This window comes from Condylura cristata, unplaced genomic scaffold (genome assembly GCF_000260355.1).
Source record: "Condylura cristata isolate star-nosed mole 26May11 unplaced genomic scaffold, ConCri1.0 scaffold00031, whole genome shotgun sequence".
NCBI lineage: Eukaryota > Metazoa > Chordata > Mammalia > Eulipotyphla > Talpidae > Condylura > Condylura cristata.
Window position 1 is genome coordinate 9,631,982 of NW_004567132.1, and position 23,638 is coordinate 9,655,619.

The 23,638-nt window shown below is 40.6% G+C and overlaps 1 protein-coding gene across 2 annotated transcripts in view; it reads right to left on the reverse strand.

The window, feature by feature from the left end:
* The window catches only part of SERTAD2 (SERTA domain containing 2), a 108,818-nt gene that overhangs the window by 20,630 nt on the left and 64,550 nt on the right, over positions 1 to 23,638 (reverse strand). The window contains exon 1 of one of the 2 annotated variants that reach the window (XM_004691452.2): positions 362 to 593. The exons of the other annotated variant lie outside the window; for it this stretch is intronic. The gene's annotated coding sequence lies outside the window, so the exon portion shown is untranslated. Of the gene's footprint in view, positions 1 to 361; positions 594 to 23,638 lie in introns of those variants that run through there. 2 annotated transcript variants of the gene reach the window in all.

The following is a 23,638-nucleotide window of genomic DNA, read 5'->3' on the forward strand; positions in this document are numbered from 1 at the left end:
CCCGCCCCATTGCTGGGCTCGCGTTTGCTCCCGACCCCCTCCTGACCCGGTCAGTGACTGCCAGTCCCCGGCCCTTCCCCCAGCAAGTCTGCCGGCGTTCGCTGGGGGTCCCCAGCCCACACCCCGCGAGTCCTAGGGCGCGGGGCCGGGAAGCAGCGCGAGAGCGCGCTCCTCCTGGTACCTGCTCCAGCCTAGGTCCCTCTGGCAGAGGCGTCCGAGACCCCCGCGGCCGCCCGGGCCCCTCCTCCGCCGTCCGGGCTCTCCCGGCCCTGGCCGGCTCCTAACACCGCCCTCCATCCATTGGGAGCTCCGCTCATCCGAGGATCCCCTCCGGTCCGGCGCCGGCGCCGGGATAACTCACCACATGCAGCTCCACCTGGGAACTAACGCATCAGGAGGGGTTTTCGCCCACTCCTCAAGCTAGTCCCGCTCCATGCGGAGTCCCCCGCTCCGGGGGCCCGAGGGTGGCGCCGGGGAGCGGGCAGAAGGCGAGACCGAAGCTAAGACTCCGCTGTCCTCTGCCTGCGCGCTGGGAGCATTATACAATGGTGGAGGAGGAGGCGGCGGCGGCGACGGCAGGCAGCGGAGGAGGAAGCGGGAGGCGGGCGGAGGGGGCGCCCTGACCGAGCAAGCAGCAGCTCGTCCTCCAGCACCCGCCGTGCAGGAGTGACGTGCGGCCAGCGAGCCTCCCGCGAGCTCCGGGCCCGGGGCTCGGTAGGCCCCGCCCTCGAATGCCCCGCCCCGCCGCTACACCCCGCCCACAGGGCGGCTAGGCCCCGCCCCCTCCCACGGCGGTCCCGGGAGGCGCGATAAATGCCGAGCTGGGCCCTGGCTGCTGGAGGAGCAGGAAGGGGCAGGCGGAGCAGGGAGATGCCGGGTGGCAGCGCCGCCCACGGCTCCCTCTTGGGCTGGCGCGCCCTTTATTTTCTCTTAAGGAAATACTTAAAGAGAAAGAGAGAGGAAAAGAGATACTCCCGCCAGGGGACCACAACTAACCACCAACAATCCCCTCACACTCTAGAACACTCCTGCAAATGACGGCGCGGCTAGTGACAAAGGCGGCGGCGAGTACAGCGCGCGCACAGCCCGCTGAGTCGCGCGACCGCAAATATGACAGGCATCTGAGCTATTCGGCAACTTGGGGCCGGTCAGCAGGGCGCCCAGGGTCCCGCACGGGGAGGGGAGCGTAAATCCGACCCTGAGGCACAGCGTCCGAGCTGCCCGCGGGCTTTAGAGGCAGGTCTCCCGGGGAAGGCGGTGTCTGCAGCTAGGACACTCCCCAGTGCCCCCCTCGCTGGACGCACGTGTGACCCGCAGAGCTGTCCGAACGGCAGGATGCGGTCTCCAGGTGGGGCCAGGGACAGAAGAAGCCCCTTGCCCGCAGTGGTCTCGGCCCAACACTCGAAATGGGTCACAAGCCCACAGTGCTTTTGGAGCAGGATGGAGCCCAGCTGCTTCACTCAGCTGCGCCACGGGGCACACTGGGCAAGCTAGTCGCCTACTCTGGCAATGCCCATGCTGGTAGGGAAAGGCGTGGATGCATAGGGGTGTTCTGACCAGAGGTTTCACGTTGACAGCCTTTCCCGTCCCCATTAGAAAGTTTCTGATTTGAACTACATATCAATAGTTAGCAGGTAAATTTATACCTGCTAGGTGACTAATTTAAAGCTCTAGGAATATTAGTAATTGTTTAAAATAATACGTAAATATTCATGGTAAAGATGTTACGGAAAGTAAGTCAGGCACCTTAAATTTTTGGCTGTTACCACACAATATAATCTCAAATTAGTGTCATCTGAACTCACTAGTGAGGAACTACTAAATACTAAATACTAGTTGTATTTAAGGATAATAAAGCTTTAAGGCCCAACATAAAAGTGACTAGAAGTCACTACCATCAAGACAAGTTGAGGCCTGTTCAAACTGTTCTTTAATGATTTTTTACCAATTAAATTGATAATCTTGCTCAAATTAAACCTAGGTTAAAATATTTGTAGAAGAGAAGAGATTTATTTATTTTTTTATCTTTAAAGCAATGACAAAAGGTTTTTAACTGGACCCTGCAAATACTTAAAATTCCATACAGATTTTTCTATACATATATCTAATGCCCCAAACTAATTATTTGTGTATATCTTTGGACAGCTTCATCATATGGGCTTTCAAAATCATGGAAGTAGCATGCAAGGGCCTCTGCAGATCATACTGAGTTTGTGCCTGAGTGGCAAGGCACTTTGCAATGAAGACAAGCTATTTTTCACTTCAGAGTTAGGACTTTGAGAGAGACACTTAACAGTTCCCTAACCACCCCCTTGCTATACTTCAAGCACTCACTTTAAGGAAACACCACTGAAACAGAAGTTGAGACAATCTCTTTCTGTGGTATCTCTGTATTGGAGGTCCAGGACTCTACTGTATATATATATATATATATATATATATATATATATATATATATATATATATATATATATATATATAATGAAACTGTTTATTTATTCATGAGTGAAATTAACAGCAAAGTATAATTATTGTGACACTTGGGATATTTTCTAGCAAGTGGGCTACCAAAAGCAGTGCCCTTGTATAAAAGTAAGACCAAAGCGCCAATTTTTGGGTCTCCACAGTGGACACATGATTCTGCTAACAAATGCTTTCTGCATTTGCTCAGTAAAAGTTTGAGTTCTTAGGAGGGCAAACTGAGTTTTGGGGTGAAATGGATTTTGCCTTTCTCTCTTGAGGTTGTAACATCTCATCAATGCACATAATACAGACAATTCCCACTTTCTCTACTTTCAGATTCTGATATCTTCCACTAAGTCAAAGCATGATGCGTCAGCTTTAACAGTTGCTGATGTGGTCCAAAACCCCACTTTGCAGGTCCAGTCCTCTACAGTCCAGCACAGCCTTCCCTGCCAGTCCTGAAAATCCAACTCCAGAAGGATAAGAAAAGGCCCTTCAGGAGCTTTTGAAGTCAGCTTTCTTCAGCATACAATTGGCATGAGTGCTTACAAATTACCATTTGTTCTGAGCAAATGAACAAGGAATATACTTAGTTAACATATAAGCTTGGTTTTTACTATTTCATTCTTCTTAATGTTCATTTAAAGTAACACTAGCTTCAGGATTTAGTGTATAGAGTTTTTCCCTCTCACTTTCACAGAACATATAAGAAATTAGGCTAGTCTTTCAGTTTACTACCAGAAACATATCTGCTCAGGGAGAAAAGAAAGACTGCCTTTGTAAGTATAGAAGTATGGTGGCAATTTTTAAAACACTCCTGAGTTTAATTTCAGAGAGAGAGAGTTCTCTTAACATCACACTGTAGTTCTGGCTACTGGTACGCACTTCACTGCTTCTCTTGAAAGTTTCAGTGTCCTCCCAACTTGTACAACCTACTGGATTAATGCACTGACTAAAGGTCTCTTTTAGCACTTAATTAGTAGGCACGAAGGAAATGATACAAGGACAAGCTGGCTATATGAACTGGGAAAGATTTTAAAACAGTTTTAACTTTAATTTTTCTTTCTGTTTTATTATATTGTCATTCAAGTTTCATCTGAAATACTGGTAGTAATCATCCATTTCCATACCTTGGAAATACTGGCCTTATTACAAAACCCCACAACATCTCAGTTATTAAATTTTGGTTGGCTGGGCTAAAGAAGCTTTTCATGGCAAACAGAGTTCCAATGTGAATATGGACTTCCCATCCACCAATAACTGAGCATCTACTGATAAATCTTCAAAATAAGTCTGAAAATCACATCATCTAGCTGATTATCAAGAACGTAACATCAGATAAAATGGAAAGTTAAATGCCCTCACAAAGACAGCACAGACAAGTTCAGTAACTTCCAGGCACCAGTGAGTTAAAATTTCACCACACTAAAGGAGCAAATTAACTTATCTACTTCCTCAAACTCTTCTCCATCTCTTTTCCCACCTATTTTGGTAGGGCTTGTTTTCCTGCTTCCTCCTGAAGTTACACTTCACAACAGCAGAATCTCTGCTCCAGTGGAGCCAAGCTTCCCTATAGTGTTAGTGGACTGCTGCGCACTGATCATTTCTTATGTTTCCAGAGAGTCATTCCTCTGACAGACAGGCCTTTTTCTCGATTAAAAATCTGACAATAGGTCCCTCCCTGGTGGCGAAATGGGTTAGAACGCAGCACTGCAAGCTCAGCACCCACTTCAGTGTGAATTCGATCCCCGCCCGGGAAGTGACCCACATGGCGCCGCAGACCTCTCCTGAGCCACCTGCTGCTCCCCTCAGCAGTGTACTTCAATGATCTGCCTGTCTGCTCCCCCCTCTGTCTCTGGTGAATCCTCTTACCGCCCTTGTACCTCTGGCTTGTACCCCAGTTTGTATGAAGAAAAAAATGATCTTTAAAAAAAAATCTGACAATATTAAAATCCTAATGTGGAGCAAAACCTTAATGATAATATTTCAAGAAAATGTTTTTTAAACTATTTTCTATTTTCTAGCATTTTGTGCATAGTCCCTGCTAGTCATTACTAATGATGTCTTCTGTTTGCATTGGCTTCCTTCCTAGTTCACCTGCCACTATTTTCTGTGGGCCAGGTCTCCTTATTAGTGTCCCCAGCTTTTGCTTTCACCTTCTCCTCAGCTTGGGGTGGGGGGGAGGTGAAGGCCTCTCCTGCTGACAACGCCTGTGTTCTCCTTCCTGCCAGCTGCTGTTCCACTCAGACTGCTGGTGACTTCTCAGAAACGCCTTCCCTTGTCCCAGCTCTCTACACACTCAACCCTCCTACATGCTGTGTGTGTATCTCCTGTCCACAAACCACCTTCCCTTTGTAGGGAGTGCATACTTAAATATATAGCACTCTGGGAGTCCATAAAAAACATCAATGAGTATTAGAATTCCCACAGCTTCTAAAGCTTCCTTGTCCCTGGGAATCAACTTGGTGAAATGAAGAGTCCTAGAGGAGTTTAAAGATCTTGTCCAAATTAATCACTAAACTATGATTAATCAATAACTTCTTATATTTCTTAACCAGTTATGTTACAGATTTAGGATTAGCATTGTTTCTAGGATAAAGAGCACAGGTAGTCAGTCGGTCAGGAGATTTCAGGCACCCTCAGCCAGCAGTGTGGCAAAAATGAACTTTGACACCATGGGACCTGCTTCCACCATCCACAAGAGGAGGAGTAGGACCTCAAAGATTTCTCTAGTCCCAGCCCAGAGCTAGGATGTGTGAAAAGGTGATTGCAATTGGGGAGGGGTGGGGGCTAGGGAGGCAGGGGGTGGTGGTGGATAGATCATCATGGAGTAGTTTTAGGGTTCAAAGGCAGGAATATAGAACCAACTCCACAGTCATACATTTCTAAAAGAAAGGCCAACATGACAAGTACTGTGATAGGTTCTCTTCAGTAGAATGTGTTCTTCGACATGGTTAAGCATTCCTGACAGCAGCCTCTGGGATTTGTTGGTTCAAGTCACCTAGCTGAGAAGTCGAGACCACCTCTCCTTTTACGGTTGTACCGAAATGAAATAATGTACAGGCACATTCATAGAGCTTCACTTTTTTGCTTTCTTTAACACTTTCTCTGTGTCACAGGCAGGATGCGTACGGCTTCCCCTAGCCTCACAGAGATGTGAACAGAGGCTCAGAGCAGGGACTGCCAACTGAATGCTTCATTATCAAGCTGACTCCCAGGAATAAAGAAAGTCTGGAGGTAGCAAGGCTTAACATTCACTGAAATTTTCCTTGGAAGCCAGAAGACTCCAGCTGAGTGCCTTGAGAAGAATATAGACTCCTCAAAAAGAGTGGACAGTTACAGGCCAGAAATACAGAGCTGACATGCAGAGACCACCAGGAAGAGTAACTCTGGCAGACTCTGGATACCACTGCTTTAACCCCATGCCAGGAGAACAACAATTCTATTTCTTTTCCAAAGAACTCCAACCCAGCCTGTCCTGGGCTTTGCTGGCGTCACATTTAACACAGAGAATAAACAGCCACCACAATAAAAGAGAAATAAAACTCAACACCCTTTAGCCCCTCACTTATTACAATATGGGACCCTCGTTCTTGTTTCTCACTCGTCCTCCAGCCTCTAGAACAGCACCTGACACAGTAGCCATTCAGTAAGTATTCACTGAAAGATAAATGAATGGATACATTAAGGAATATTAAAGACTTTATACCAGCTTCATAAACCCAAAAGGTTATCTTTCCTGCTAAGTTGCCTCTACTGTTTCATTAGAGTGTATCTGTGTATACAGACACACATGCATATTAATAACTATTCACATTATATACAGATATTATTCAAGCAGCACTTGGGAACCTTCATAATTAGAGGGATCATTGTGGGTGATATTATAATTATCTTTCTGAATGTACCACTTGACTTTGACATAGTTAAAAAGACTAAAGGGGCACTCACAAAGTACTTACTGTTAAGAGTAAATGTATACAGCTACACTAATAGGGGGACAACACTGAAGATAAATTAGTGCCATAATTCTACTAGTCTGTACTTCTCTGTGAAGATTTTCTTTTCCTAGTTACTTTAAAACTAAAGGTCTCAGTTAAAACATATTCACATGTACAGCAGTATTTGATATTTATTTTTTTTTAGATTTATTTATTTATGCATAAAGAACTGGGGTGCAGGGGCAGTGAGAGGATTCACCAGAGACAGAGTGGGGAGCAGAATAGGTTGACTGATGAAGTACACTGCTGAGGGGAGCAGCGGGCGGGTCAGGAAAGGTCTGCCGCGCCATGTGGTCACCTCCGGAGCAGGGATCAAACTCATGCTGAAGTGGCTTTAGCTTCTTATTGCTGTGCTTTAACCTGCTGCACCACCAGGGAGGGCCCAGCATTTGCTATGTAATGGGTTAAAAAAAAAAAAAAAGACTTGCCTATTAAATTATTGAGTGATTTAACATGAATAACTCAAACAACAATTTATTGTTATCACCATAATGTCTTGTTGGTGATGGCATACAAAAATATAAATAACATCACTCAATATTAACTCCCAGGAAAACTTGGCAAAATGATGGCAGCAAACTAATTTAATGAGTATTACTCTCATGTTTCAGGAGCACAAAGACTTGTGGGGCTAGGTGGACTAAATTCTATTCTCTGCACTATATATTCTTATATCTATTGCAGAAAACATCTGGAATTATGTACCTTGAAATCAGGTATGAGTAAAGAGAATTTATGAGAGAAGGATGGCAATTGGGGAATGCAAATAATACATTTAAGCCATTTTCCAAAGTTCCAGCTATTGAAAATTCTGCTTTCAGAAGTTAAAATTCAAAGTTTACTGTGCATAGATGTCAAGGAAATATCTCTAAGTTCAGGTTATGTGTTATCATTAGAAAATTAAAATGTGGCCCTCCCTGGTGACGCAGCAGGTTAAAGACAGCACTAAGAAGCTAAAGCCACTTCAGAATAAGTTTGATCCCTGCCCCAGGGGTGGCCCACATGGTGCGGCAGACCTCTCCTAACCGGCCCGCTGCTCCCCTCAGCAGTGTACTTCATTCACCTGCCTGTTCTGCTCCCCACTGTCTCTGGTGAATCCTCTCATCACCCCTGCACCACTGGCCTGTACTCCAGTTCTGTATGCATAAATAAATAAATCTTTTTAAAAAAGAAAAATGTGGGCAGAGAACACAGTTTAAACATAAACATAATATACAAATAAAAATGAATTCTACCACTCTAAATTTCTAATAGTTTCTGGAGGAGAGATAACACTTAAGAAAGACAGTGCAAACTTTATCTTTCAGTTTTTTAAAAATCTGTTGCCAGAATGCCAGCATGATCTGGTGATGGGAAACCCATGGGGATTACAACTGAGATGAAAAAAATGCACAAAATGATGTAAAAATAAACTATTACAAAAAAAATATGCTGCCAGAATGCACAAGACTTTTTCAAAGTTATCTACTGGTTGAATACTATTTGTTCTTTGATATAAAATTTAAAAAATTATATTTTAAAATAAAAATTGATTAAGATTTCATAAATGCACAGAATGAAGTAGGAAGAAACTAAAGCATACACCTCAGATAAGCACTGACATCACATTAGATACACTAGTGTGATCTGTCGATTGTTTTACTAAATATGGTTTAAATACTGAACAAAAAGATTTAACATTACTAAACTTGTGTTTCAAAACTTTTCTTGGAGAAGTCCTGTTTGAGTTATAGGAAACTTCTGAAATGGACAATTACCAGAAAAACTGACTTTAAGGAGAAAATAATTGTGTGAATGAGCTATATGCAACTTCCCTTTTTAAAAACAGAAGTTGAATCTGTAACACCAAATTTAGAAAGGAGAGTGGATAGCAGCAAATACCACGAGAATATCATCTATAGCATCAACACCCACTGCCGTTCTGTTCTGTTACAAATAAATGTACTTTCTACAATCTTGAGTTTGCTCAAACAACGTATCTGATCATCCCTAACGATGATTCTTTAAAAAAAGTGTCAAACAGTCACACCAAATACAAAACAATTCTTAAAATAATGCCAAGTTCCCTGACTTTGACTTCAGTGATTCATCTGGTCTCATTAAACAGAGAACCGTTATAGATAAATATCTTTTGTGGGAATAATATTGGCAATTTAAATACCATGTATATCTTTTTCTACCTTCTTTTAAGAAATTAAAGTCCAAGTTATTAAAAGAAAAAAAAGTTCGAAAAAATTTTAATAAGTAGGACATTCATTTTCAATCCATTCTGATCTGTTATACTAGTACTATTAGGTCTCAATGCTTTTAGTTTTAGTGCTTAAAAAAAAAAAAGCAGTTATAAAGATAACTTTAGAATCACTGCTTAGACATTACAGCCAAAAATGAAAAGGGAGAAAATACAAGTCTTTCCAAAAGTTGGTCAGATGAAGAGGATCCGATCAATGGTGAGCCACACCATTTATGAACAAGACTCTTTAAGACACATAAATACCAATTTTCTCCCAAACTCTTCAATGAAGTAAATGTAATTCCAATTTAAGTCTCATTCCCCCCCCCCCCCATGAATCTTGGTAAGCAAATCTGGAAGGCAAAGGGCAAAAAATATTTGCAGTAAGCCTGAAAGACAAGATGGGAGATGCATCCTATCAGATATCAAAATTTATCATAGAGCTGTAGTAATTAAGAGAGTTGTGCTGGTGTACAGATAACTTGATCAATCGAACAAAACTGATTCTATTCTAAGTAAATAGACCCACACACATTTGGAGGTATAAGCTCTGACTGAAGTGAGATGATAGATCATTAAGAATAATGGCTAAGGGTCACCTGATTACCTGTAGGAAAAAAAACAAAAAACTGAAAATTTTCCAAAAAATATACTTCAAATGGACTAAATATGTAAATATGTAAAACAAAAACTCTAAACTCTAAAACATTTAATGGATAGTGTAAGACAATATGGCCTCAGACTGGAATCACGACTATAGCTTGTCTCCTAAGATCCTTTCTCTTCTTGCCTCTGCTTTGCTCTGTGCTTCATGTTGATCCTTGGAGGAAATAACTCCTTCGCCAAATGGCTTCCAACTTGATTCAGCAAAAGGAAGGCACCAGACAGCACTCATAGGTCAGAAGAAAGAGAGGAAGGCTACTGCTTCCCTGCTCCTTCCTGCTTCGGCGCCTTTATGGCAGTGCCCAGCTCTCTCCAACCTCAGCTTCCTCCAGGTGGGCTCCTTCATTGGTCCTAGCAACACCATTTCCCCCTCTGGCCTCTTCAGGACGAAGGACAGCCACAGCTTCCTACTGTTACTGACCTTCCATGACTCAACTTTTGTCACATCTTTGTAAAAAGTCCCTTCATTAAAGTCTCTTTAGTTGAATCATTTGAGTGGAATTCTACTCCCTGCCAAAATTTTATTATTAAGAAACAAAACACCCACAAGGCACAAGCTATACAGAAAAAAGATCAATAACTCTGATAACATTAAAAATTAAATATCTATTCAACAAATTATACCATAAACAAGACAAAAGCAAGCTGAAGACTGTTGAATGATAGATGATAGATGTGATTCGTACAATTAACAAAAAGTATTCAGAATTAAGAAACACACAAACCTAATAGGGAGATGGGTAAAAGCAGGAACTCAAATATCAAACAAACATGCAAAAACATACTCAAATTCATCAGCAACGAGAAAAAATAAAACTGTAGCGGTAGGTCAGTTATTATGTTGACAAAAGCGATAATTCGACAGTATAAAATACTGAAGAGTCTGTAGTTACAAATGGAGCTCTCACAGACCACTGGTGGACATTCAAGTGAGCGTCACCACTTGGGACATAATCTAGCACTATCTGGTAAAGCTGGGGATGCTCACACCTGCTCATATACACCAGTCCTTCTCAACTGCGATTTCATTTGGAAGTAAGCCCTACAGAAAGTGATCCACGCACCGTTCCCTCAATTCTCCCAAAGATGGTATAAAGTTAAAGCCAGAGGTGTGCTGGTAAATGTTTAATAACGGGCTGGAGGGAGGGAATAGGATGAGGAAAGAGGCCCTTAATGCTGTAGCATTTATTTATTTCTGTGATGTGAATAGTTTCACCTTGCTGACTGCAGGCTTCCCAACAGAACTCAAGAATTAGGAAGAGATGTAGGCAATCGCTCCTGGGGGCGAGTATCAATTGGTCTCTAGCTCTAACCCAACACTTGAATCATTCTAGATTAACAGAACAGAAGTTAATTCATTGCATTCAATGGATGCTATATGCTATATGGTATTGGGTCTTAATTCGCTGGGGGATTCTGGATAAAGAGGGGCTAAGCCCCAAATCTAGAGGAACTCTTGTTTTTTACCCTATGGAGACACTGAAGAATGTGGCAGCATTGATTACCACAAACTGAAAACAACCTTAACAGTCATCAAGAGGAAACTAAAGTGATACCTCTGAAACTACAGTCGCCAAAAATTAGTAAAAGCACCATGTGTCAACACAGTTAAATCTCAAAAACATAACGAATGAAAATAAAGCAAGCTGTAAAGTATGGAGGCTACAATATCACTTATATATAAAATATTTTTAAACTTGCAAAGCATTGCTACATATTGCTTACAAATACATAGGTATACAATTAGAGAGTAAAACCATTATCGAGATTAAAAAACCCTCAAGACAGTGGTTATCTCTGGCAAAAATGAGGATAATGGAATCAGGGAGAGGTGCAGGTTTGTCAGTGTTTTATCTATGATATGTAATTTCCTTTTAAAAAAATAAAACAAAAACACAAATATGTTGTAATAAACAAATTCACTGTTTTATATTTTATCAAGTTACAAAACACATTTTTCACTTTTATGGTTTCTATGAAGCAGAACTTCGTGAGATTTCCCCCAACATTTTCTAATAAATCACTGGACAATATTTGGATTGAATGCATTTATTTATCCCCCATTCTTTCAATAAGTAACTTATTCCTTTTATTCATTTTATCATCCTCCTTCCCTCCTCCCTTCTTAATAACAGTAAGTTATTAAGTAAAAACTGTAAAGATCAACGATAATGTCAGAGTACCCTGAAGCCCTTAATAGGGAGCCCAGTTGATAGGTCAAGTATAAAAGAATATGTGGGTTAAAGCCTGTGACGGGGGAGGGAGGGAATATTTCTTACCTGCTAGGTTAACTTCTATATGACAGAAAGTATGACAGACAGCTTCCTCAAAAAAGTATGGAAGCCTTTTTGTTACTTCCTTGCAATATATCAAATAACTGCTTTAGCACTAAAAAGTGAAAGTTTGAAACAAACAAACAAACCCGGAAGCACACTTTCCCCATGAAATATCACTCCTTGTTCAGGTGACCACTGACTATGACCCCAAATGCATTTAGGGTCTCTCTCATTTTGTGTCTCCTGATACAGGGATTACAGTGTAGGATAAAGTCCTCATAAGTCCTCATGCTCTCTTGACCTTTGGGGGAACCTGCTGGTTCAGTGCCTGGCTTGCGTGAGTTTTTCTTTCAAAGATTATCTTGAAATAAGCCTATGTTTTAAATACACACTTTTCTGCATGCTAGCAGGCATTCTGAAGCTAGGTGGTTCTAAATAAAGAACTCTAGTCAACAACAGGAAATAACTCCCACAGAAAAAGGGGCAGAATACAAACTCTCACCGACTCTCGTACACAGTTCACAACGGCCTTTTGTTCCATGCACATTAGGCCTGAAATCTTTACTTTTCAGAGCATGTTTGGACCTTTGCAGTAACTTTTCTTTTCCTTTTGCTGCTCTCCATGCCTTCTTCTCTCTGAAGAACTTAAACTTAAAAACTAACTTCTTACGGGCCCTCCCTGGTGGCTCAGTGAGTTAAAGCACAGCACTATGGACTAGCCACAGCTACTGCAGCATGAGTTCAATCCCCGACCAGGGAGCTGACCCACATGGCGTGGCAGACATCTCCTGTCTCGCCAGCTGCTTCCCTCAGCAATGGCAGTGACTTTGTTGATCTGCCTGTTCTGCTCCCCACTCTGTATCTGGTGAATCCTCTCACTGCCCCTGCATCTCTGGCCTGTACCCCAGTTCTGTATGCATAAATCAAAAAAATCATTAAAAACAACAACAACAACAACAACTAACTTCTTACTATGAAATAGCAGATCAGAAAATGGAACAGTTACTATACTGAAACTTAACATATGTTTTCTTTATGGGGCTTCTCAAGAAAACCTCACTTTTCTTTCTAATAGATAGAACACCCCTGTAAAAATGCTTGGGAATCTATCAATAAGGATTCATCCTATCAACCCATAAGTCTAGACTGAGGGGTTATCAGCACTTTACCAGTGACACTGCAGCAAATCAATGCAATAGGAAGACAACTTTATGTTCTATTTAAAGACTCTCATCTTGAGTCTTCAGTAAGAGAGAGGCAGAAAAATCTAGATTCCAAGCACACTGAACAGAAGGACATCTGAATGATGGTTTCCCAAGTGAAGGTGGCTCCTGCTGGAATGGATGGGTGACATTCAACTACTGCACAGCACAGGCACCCCTGACCAGAGGCAGGGCTGAGCAAAACAGCACCTTTGACTGCAGACTGGTCTTTCTTCCTGCTCCTATACAATTTGCCTTGTCCTCTCTACTTGTTCCTTCCTGCGTGCAATAAATGACAGACTCGCTATGCTCAAGCCTTATATCCAAAACAAGGAACAACCCTCCCATTTCAATGCTGCAGGCGAGCTGGGGCTACTCCTGTCTTTACGGGCACAGCACAAGTCTTTCCTTCTCTTTCTTGGCTTCTGCATGGCAACTAAATTGACCACCTCCAGAAAAGGAGGTGAGTGCCCCTCAATGCCAAAGCTAATGGATAGTTCCCTGGTCCTCATATTACTGAGACTGCATGGCATCTGACATTTTTGGCCACCTCCAACCATTTCCTTCTATAGCTTTGGTTGAACTATAGTTTCCTGGTTCTTATCTCTCTGGCCACTTGTAGTTTCCCTTGCTGGCCTCTTCCTCAGCCTCCCGTATAAACCTAGAGTTTTCAACTTTTTAGAAAATCACCCAAGACTGCAATTTGGGACTAGAGAGGATTATAGAGCTGAGTGGGGGATGTTGATGGCCGGTTAGGATGCCATTCTTCAGGCACATTTGGGGTCACGAGCATTTCAAAAACATTTTGCCAGTTGATAATCACTATCTTAGTGCTCATATTTCCTGTGGTTTTGTTTTTGCTCCCTCTTGCCTTGTCTCATCCTATAAATTCTCCCCAGACATCTCACCCTCTCTCAGGGTATCTATATGCTAATGATTCACAAATCATTAACTCCATTCCAGGCTTTTCCCTGAGATTCACATCTGACCTTTGGGGAGAAGAATACCAAATGTTCCAGTTTGTCAGGGTCATTCCTAGTTTACATTTGCTGGCCTGGCATAATTATTAATACCACCCTGTTTCAATCTCAAAAGGATCCTGGCTTGAACAATAGAAGTATATAATTAGCCAATTTCTACCCCACGGCCTGCTAGATATGTCCACTGGGTAACATAAAGATATCTCCAATTCACAGCCATTTAAAAGTATCCTAATCATCACTTCCCTTAAATCCCCCCCCCCTCCTGAATGCCTAAATGTGGTTATGGCATCCACATCAGATGGTATCTAAGCTGAAAATCTAAGATCAGAGTACCTTTCCTTCCTTTCCCCTTATATTCAACCAGTCACAAAGTCCTTTCTATTTTCTCTCTTAAATATTTTGCCACTTCTCTCATGAATGCCTTAGACTATCTTTCACTTTGATGATTGCAGCAATTCATCTCCCTATTTCTAGTCTTGGATAGTCACCTCTAATCCACTGACATCACCTACTGAGGTAGTGTGCTGGATACTGGACTGAACAATACAATGAATGTGTCCCCACCCACACCTCCCTCCCCCCCAGTTGACAGATCCTCATGATGGAAGAGACATGGCAGACAGTGACAACGGACACATGTGTATCCACAGAACCTGGCCAGTGTGAAAGTAGCCAGGGAGGTGGTGACAAATTTTAAGGTGAAAGGGGTTGGTCAGTCAAGGTCATTAAAGGCTGATAGAGCAGCTGGGCAAAGACAAGGTGGTGAGAAAGAGTATACCTATGTTGTAGGTATGGTGAAGCATAAGTCTTAGGCAGGGACGAGGAGAACACAAGGCTGAAGAGTTGATGGTCACAGGTCGAGGCCTTGGGTGCCACATTATGGGCTTTGGTCATTATATGCTTCTGAAGATGTTAAGGAGTCACTAGAAGACTGTCCATAGAATAGTGGCAGGATCTGACTCTTATTTTAGGACATTAGCTCCACATCTATTCTTGAAAAATTATCAAAATAATCCTAAAATTTATTTAGATTAATCAATCACCAAAGGAAGAAAAAAAATAAATGAAGATATTAAAGCATTAAAAAGTTCCATACTTTACAGGGTTAGGCTCTAGGTAAAGAAAAACATAAATGATGATAAATTCAAATGTAAATGAATCTGCAATGAAACACAACAGCCCTTGGCATAAAGATTTGTATACACGAAAGATGGCATTCTTGTTAGTGTGAAAGGAAGGTGTGTGTAATAGTTTATTTTTTAAGGGGAAAAATGGACATTAATTCTTGCCTCATACAGTTTGATAAAACAAATTAACTAAAAAAGACCAATTAAAGAATTCATATATATATATATATATATATATATATATATATATATATATATATAAAGTCTATCTATTAGAAAGCTTATTTCTTAATAAATGGTAAAATGTAAAAACTTGCAGACTGATATAATATACTTAGGACTACTTCCCAATACTTTAAATTGCTATCACATGCCCAAGAAGTTAGAGAAGTGCCATTGTCTTCTTATTCTTCTGAGATTTGTTATGCCTTATTTTAAGCTCTTAAAATGTAAATAAGTGTAAGAGGAAAAAAAACTGCAGGCAAATAATTGCTCTTACAGATAGACAAGATTTTCCAAAGATGAAACAAAAGAACCATACCATTAACAAGGATTATATTTTAAAATTATATATCAAGAAAGACCATAGCAAAATAAACAAAGGATTTGCAACACAGATAACAAAGAGTTTGTAATCCCATAATCTGAGAAGGTCTCATGAATCAGTTAGAAAAACACCGATGCTGATGCTCGGTTAGAAAATACTCAAACTAAAATAGAGAAATGGGCATAGGACACAAGCTGAAGATTACCGAAGGAAGAAGTGCCTGAGAAAACAACACAAGTTCACTTACTCAAAGCAATATGAATTAAACCAATAGAATTGCCACAGCTTATACAAAGTCAATCTCAGATACATGAAACTGAGGGTCCATGGGAATGTGAACGGATTCAATCTTGGGAAGGCAGGGTTTGGTCACGTGTCTCAAGAACCTTTAAAAGTACCCATATCCTCTGATGTGGTCATTTCATCTCTAGGAATTTACCCCAAAGACCAGTCAGCGTTGTGCATAAATAATGCATTCATTCAACACATACTCGTTGAATGCCTACTGTGTCCTAGGGTCTAGAAGTTGGGAATGTGGCAGTGAACAAAGCACATAAAAATCCCTGTTCTCGCGGCCCTCATATCCTAGTGAGGGGAAAGAGAAAAAACAGAATAAATTAGTATTATCTGGTATATTAGCAATTAAATGAGTGCTACGGGGGGGGGGGGAATAAAACAGAGAAGGAGAATGGGTAATTTGTGTTCGGTGATGTGTGGGTGGGGTGGGGGTGCTATTTTGAAGAGGTGTCAAGAGAAACCTCACTGAGAAAGATGGCCTTTGAGTAAAGACCTAAAGGAGGTAGATGAGGTTTCAAAACAGAGGGAACAGGAAATGCAAGCATGTCCTGAGTGGAGAGTGGTCTGAAGGATCAAGGGCAGTAATGGGGACAGAGGAGGGGAAGAGGAGGGGAATGGGGGCCTGGAAGGAGAGTCAGCAGGTTGTGGAGTGTCTTATAAGCCCGTGCCAGGACTTTGGACTCAGATGGAAAGCAATTACTGCAATGCTCTTTACCTCAAACTGCAGTCTTTTTGTCTTTTTTTCCCTTTTTTTTTTTTTTTAAAGATTTGTTTATTTATGCATACAGAACTGGGATACAGGTCAGAGGTGCAGTGGGTAGGAGGATTCACCAGAGACAGAGTACAGAACAGATCAGATTGTCAAAGTACGCTGCTGAGGGGAGTAGCCGGCAGGAGAGGTGTGCTGCACCGTGTGGGTCACCTTCCTGGCTGGGGATCAAACTCATGCTTGAAGCGGCTGCAGCTAGCTTTGTGGTGCTGTGCTTTAACCAGCTGTGCCACCTGGGAAGTCAAACTGCATTGTTAACACAGTAGCTGGTGATTCTATTAATACAAAAATCTTCCAGTGGTGGTGAGTCGTAATGATTGATTTGTTTAGTATTTCTGATCTCAAAATTCTAGTATTTGAAAACATGCAACTAACACCAACCCCGAGTGGTGAGGGTTAAGGCTGGGCTCAGTAGGTAACGCACAGTGGCCGCTATGAGTCGTCCACTAGCATGTTTCTCAATCTCTTGCGCTTAACTGTGAAAAAGGAGAACTATTACCCACCCCACAATGTTCTAAAGATTAAATGAGAGTATACATATATTTTTCAAAGTGAAAGGTGTCACCGGTATATGTGAAGTTATTTTAAAAGGCACAAGGACTTGGGGGGAAGGCAGGCAACAAGCTAGATAAGACTTAAGTGTTGTGTGAGGGGATGCAAAGGTTTCCCAGGAGAAGGAGGAGCAAGAGAAGGAGGATAGTATAGTATCTTGCAACATTACTGAAAGTTTCTTGCTGTGTCATCTCCTGTGCTGCTGGAAGGCTGAGGTGATGGTGTTGGGGTTATTCGGGTATAAGTGGAAGTCGGCTGGGAGCCCTGGGAAAATATTTCCCTTGCTCATTAAAACGTGAGGGACAAACAGGCAAGCAGGGAGAGCACGCTCTATCCTCCCTGGCTTGTGAGATGTGACGCCTGGGGCTGTGGTAGGCATCTGGTGTATAAGATGTGAGAACGCTAAAGGCCACAGTTCAAGTGAGGGAGCTAAGGCAGAGGTCAAGGCGGAGCCTGAGTGCTCAAAGACATCACTGAGCTGATCCTCTGATAACTAAGGCTGGGTGCACCCACCTCTAGACATCTGAAGGAAACAGTAAGTGGTTTGTGCTTATTTTTGTAGGTCCAAGGACTATACATCACTGAATCTACATGGACAACAGTTGAGCCACCCAGTTCTGCTAAACCTTTATCTCTGTGGAAGGGACTGAGGAGTCTGCATTTTACACTTTCCAGTAGTATTAGTTCTCTTGTGCTGCTGTAACAATTTACTATAAACTTAGTGGCTTAAAATGGCACAAATTTATTGTCTTACAGGCCTGGAGGTCAGACGTCTACACTACAGACTTTTGGTGGCGTGAGAAGCCCAAGGGGAGTTTGTTTCCTTGTCTTTTCCAGTTACTATGGGCAACCCACTTTCCTTGGGTCCTGCAGGGGCCCTCCCTCCATCTTCACAACACATCATTTTGACCTCTGCTTCTGTTGTCCCATAACATTTGGCCTTTGACCTTCTTGCCTCCCTCTTATAAAGGTTCTTGTGATTACAGGGAGTTCAGTCAAATAATCTAGGATAAACTGCCAGTCTCAAGATCCTGAATTTAGTAACATTTGCAAACTCTCTTACCCTATAAAGTAAAAATATTGGGGGGGCAATATTTTAAATATTCAATCAGTTGATTATGGCACCATTGCAAATCAAAGGCAAATGCCACTGTTTGTTGTGTTTCCTATAGGTGAAAGCATCTTACTGGTCATAAAAATAAGATAAAACAAAACAAACTTAACCTAGTTGGTGATGCCAGGGATAGGGCACATGCAGAATGGGGGAAAGGATCAGGGAATGCATTGGATGTTAGAATTGCTTGGAATCTTTTTCTAGAATATACACTCCCAAACTGATGGAATTGGTGTATCCAGATATAAACACAGGTAGTATATGGGTGAACAATCTTCCTAGGAGATCCACCTGCACTCCCTGACTAAAATCCATTAAATAACCTCTAACCAAACCTTAGGTTTTTTTATGTGTAAAATACAAAAATAATATAATTCCCACCTTTCATGATTACATGAGGATCAAGGAAGACAATATATGCAGAAGAAGCATTTTATACTTGGTGATGAGCCACACAGGTATCACTGTGATAATCAGAGGAAATTAATGCAGGGAAAAAGTGGTGGTGTTGGGCAAAACAATTCATCCAGAGAGACTCCAGCTACTCATAACTAAGTAACGGGAGGAAAACAAAAATAAATCCATCAGAGTAAGGTCCTTGCACCAAACCTTGTGCATTAGCATTTATTTTATGAGTGTCTATTTTACTTTGGAGAGTGATTTTAATTTATTTGGTTATTTTTCCCAAATCATATGTTGTAAGTGGAACTTTAGATGGAGGGAATGTATTAAAAGAAGCCGATAATTCTAGTTAAAAAAAAAAAAGCAAAGAAAAAACACATAGAAAGATAATAGCTAGCAACTAAAAAGGGTGTGATTTTTAAATATTGATTAAAAAAAAATTGAGTGAGAGTGGCTCACTTACAGGGACAAAAACACCATGTCTCTCACTAGCCCTGCCCTCTAAGACTCAACAGAATCGTGAAGAAAAGGTTGTATTCTGCTCAATGCTCTCTGTAGAAAAGACTAGTAATAATTCCCACAATAACGACACAGGGAAAGATTTTTGTTGAGTGAGCTTTTGTTAAATAAATCTGGGTGCTTACAAAGAAATTTAAAATATCTATAAAATGCACTTGTGTACTATATAAATGATAGGTTGCTATATGAACTACAGCTATTGTAAATCTACGTTTAAGTTCTGCTGATGTGAAGGAATTTCTCACACATCATAAGAGCTCAATAAATCTGTGTTTGAGACTGAAATTGACGTTGTCACCTTCATGGATGAAGGATGACATACATCTGCTGGCTGTGGAGCAAACAATAACAACACCACACCCGTACAACTGTTAGTTACTTATTTATACATTATAAAGTATATTAAAACCATCATCCTATTTGCTCTCCTCTCCGTACTTGAGGAACCGAGGCTCAGAGAAGTTTCTTAAGTGGTTACAATGACTAAAGCAGCAAAGCCCAGTTTGGAACCCAGATCTTCTAATTCAAGCCCCAATATTTGCAAAAGATGTTGTTATAAATATTACTTCACTTAACCATCTAATTAAGATTCCCTGTCAATTAGCACATTTCTGAAAACAGATTCAGATGGGAACTATAAATATGTTGATTAATAGATCTACCTACCTACCTTTTTTATAAAGCAGCATGAATCAGAAAAATTTAAATATTTTTTGAAAGTATATCTTATCTTTTTATATGCCCACATACTGGTTAAGTTTCTATAAACAGCTTTAGCTCAGAGTGAAATTTATGACTGAATTTTAAATCCACAGAAAATGCTAAGATGGTCTAAGCTAGTAAACAAAATCATTAGTTCTAAAAACAAAAATACAAAAATTTCACAAGTGTTTGGTTGCCATATGAAACGATGCCATTATTCCAATGGCATTTTACTTTTATTTGTATTTCTAGTGGACGATTATGTTTCTGTGCAATTTCAACCCACATATGTTGATGACACATGCAAAGCCCGAAATGCCATGACTCATCCAGGCTGCCACAGTCATGCAGCTCAGAGAGATGTCCACTGGCGGGGAAGCTGTACATTCATGCTCTTCTGCCCCATCACCACTGCATTTAACGCCAGCAAAGCATATTCACCTACCTGTATCAGACTCACCCTCCCACCTGAGAATGAGCCCATGCAAGGACACTGAAGTAAATAAGAAAGATTACGGAAAGGCACTCTTAGTCAGAAACCACCTTTTCTATGTAAACAGTAAAAAAAAAACAAGGCCTCTGAGTTAGGCCACCTTTATACCTTTTCCCCAATTTGTAGACAAAAAAGACTTTCTCCTACAAATCTTGAGGATCTGTGCATTGATTGCTGCTCCTGACCATAGAAGGGCAAAGAGGTGACAGCCATTGTCTTGCATCTCCCCCTGTTCTCCCTGTGCCCCCCTCGCCCCCCTCCTCCCCCCCACTATTCCACTATTGCAAGATATGTTCCCTCCAGCTGGAGTAACTTCAAGGGGATTTAAAGAATTGGTGCCATGCCCCACCTCTCCATTTTTGCTTTTTTCACCCTTTCACGAGTCAGGCATTAAAGACTAGAATATTCAAAACCAACTGGAATCCATGAAGAAAATAAGAATATGGGCATGCATGCCCAGGGAAATGCTCAGAAAAGACCTGAGGCCACCTTTGTTTGCATCTCACACTAGTCCTTGAACAGAACCTACTACCATAATTAAAAAAAGTTAACCCTGAGCAAGGTGGAAAATCTGACTTGTAGTTACCACTTCATTAGACTTAAAAGTATTACAACAACAAATCATAAGGCATGCTAAGAACCTATGATCCAGTCAAAGGAAAATAAAGCAATAGAAAAATAAAAGAGGGGCCTCCCTGGTGGTGCAGGAGTTAAAGTCTCAGTGCTATCAAGCTATTGCCACCCATTGCTGAGTTCCATTCCTGACCTACATGGCATAGCAGACCTCTCCTGTCTGGCCCACTGCTCCACTCAGCAGTGTATCTCAGTAGATCTGCCTACCTGGGCTCCCCACTCTGCCTCTGGTGAATGCTGGCACTCCCTGTATACCTCTGGCCTATATCCCATTTCTTGTATATATAAATCAATAAAAATAAATCTCAAAAAAAGTGAAACTGGGGATCAAAAGATAGTGGGAAAATATTTTCAAAATGCAAAATGAAAGGAAAATCCTGTGGTATAATGATCCTTTATCTAGCAAAATTTTCCTTTAAAATCTAAAGGAAAAATCCCATATTTGGAGAGAAACAAAAGCTGAGGGAACTCATGGCCAGGAGGCATTTCCCACAAGAAATTCCCAAGGATGAACTACAAAGTAAAAAGAAAGAGTGCTCAACCATAACTCAACAATATAAGGAGAAATAAAGATCCCAACAGAAGTAAGTACAATGACAATTATAAAAGTTATTACAAGGGTTTGTAACTACACTTTTTGTTTTGTACATGATTTAATAGACTGCAGCAAGAAAACAAAAACAATTATTGGTGTAAAAGCTGGTATTACTGTAACTTCGGTTTATAAATCCCAAATCTTTGGTACACAATTTAAGAGACGAAAGCACTTAAATGTATTATTAGTGTATGTTTGGGGAATACACAGCTTATAACTATATAATTTTGTGACACTAACAACAGAAAAGGTTTGGAATGGAGTTATAAGGAGAAGAGTTGCCTTTCTTGAAGTTAGGCTGGTATAAACTTAAATTAGAGTATTATAACTTTAGGATGTTAACTGCAATTCCCATGGTAACCACACTGAAAATAGTTATGGAATATACACATGAGGAGATTTTTACAAGAAGGGAATTTTACAAAAATCAACTCAACAAAAGAAAACAGTACCACAGGAATGAGGGACAATAGAGTTAACAGGCAAATAGAAAATTAATAGTAGACCCTTTTCACCAGCAATTACTTTAACTATAAATGGATTAAACTTTCCCCAAAAAGTGACTATTGGCAGAGTGGGTAAAAACACAGGATCTCGCTATATGCTATCTGTTACAGACTCATTTTCAGATCCAGAGACACAACCAGGTAGAAAATAAAAGGGTGAAAAGAGATATTCCATGCAAACATAACCTAAAGAGAGTGGGGTACCTATATCAAATACATGTTAAATAAAAAAAATCACAAGACAAAAAAAGGACACAATATATGAGCAAAAGGTTCACTACTGTAACCATACACATCATATACAAAAAATACCCGAAAATGGATCAAGGATCTAAATGTAAGACTCAAAAGAATGAAACTCTTAGATGGAAACACTGAACAAAACCTTCCCAACACTGCATGCAGTGATTTCTTGGGCATAACATCAAAGGCACAGGTAACAAAAAGGAAAAATACACAAATTGGACCTTGTGAAAATTTCAAAATTTTGTACATCAAAAGAATTCCGAAAAAAAAAAAAAAGAATCTCGGCAGAGTTAAAAGGCAACCCTTTACAGAATGTGGGAATGCAAAACTTGTAGATCTGATAAGGGATTAATATCCAGAATACCCAGAGAACTCCAAACATAACCCAACAAAAAACAAATAGCTCAATTCAAAAATGGGCATTGGACTTGAATAGATATTACTATAAAAATATAAATGAATAGTCAACACACACATGAAAAGATGTTTGATATCATTAACCACAAAGGTAATATAAATCAAAGCCTCCAAAGCATACAGCTCATATCCAGTAAGACAACTATCAACAACAAAACAGTCATCATAAGTATGGGCAAGGATGTAGAGAAACTGGAACCCTGTGCACTACTGGTGGTTAAAATGGTACAGCTCTTGTGGAAAATAATACAGCAGATCATCAAAAAAGGAAAATGGAATTACTGTATGATACAACAATTCCACTTCTTGGTGTATACTCAACAGAATTGAAAGCCAGGTCTCAGAGATACTTGTACACTCATGTTCGTGACAGCATTATTTTTAGAAGATAAAGAGTTCTAATGTTGGATGATGATGGTTGCAAAATATTATGACTGCGCTTAATACCATTTGAGCTGTACATTTAAAAATGGCTTAGATGTTAAATGCTACTAGCTATGTGTATTTACCACCAGAAAAAAATTAAAAAAAAAAAAAAGGTGGGAACAGGAAGAATAGATAGAGCATAAAGAATCTGCCATAAGAGCTAAGAGACTGCATTTTAAATTTATGATTTCCTTGTGGGCAAAAAATTAATTAAAATGCCAAATGACTATATTAATAGTTGCATTGGCTTTGTAATGGTTAGTAATTAATAGTAATAAACACATTGGCATTTTGGACGTAACCATATAGCACTTTTCTTTGAGGATCTCCATATGCTTTCTACACATACTAACTTTTCTCACAGGTTAAATGAGAAAATTTCTGGAGGATATTTGTGTTGCAATAAAGGAAAGAAATGGAGAATGCAGAACTAGAGAATGAAACCTGTGTCCAGCACTATGTTAAATGAATTATA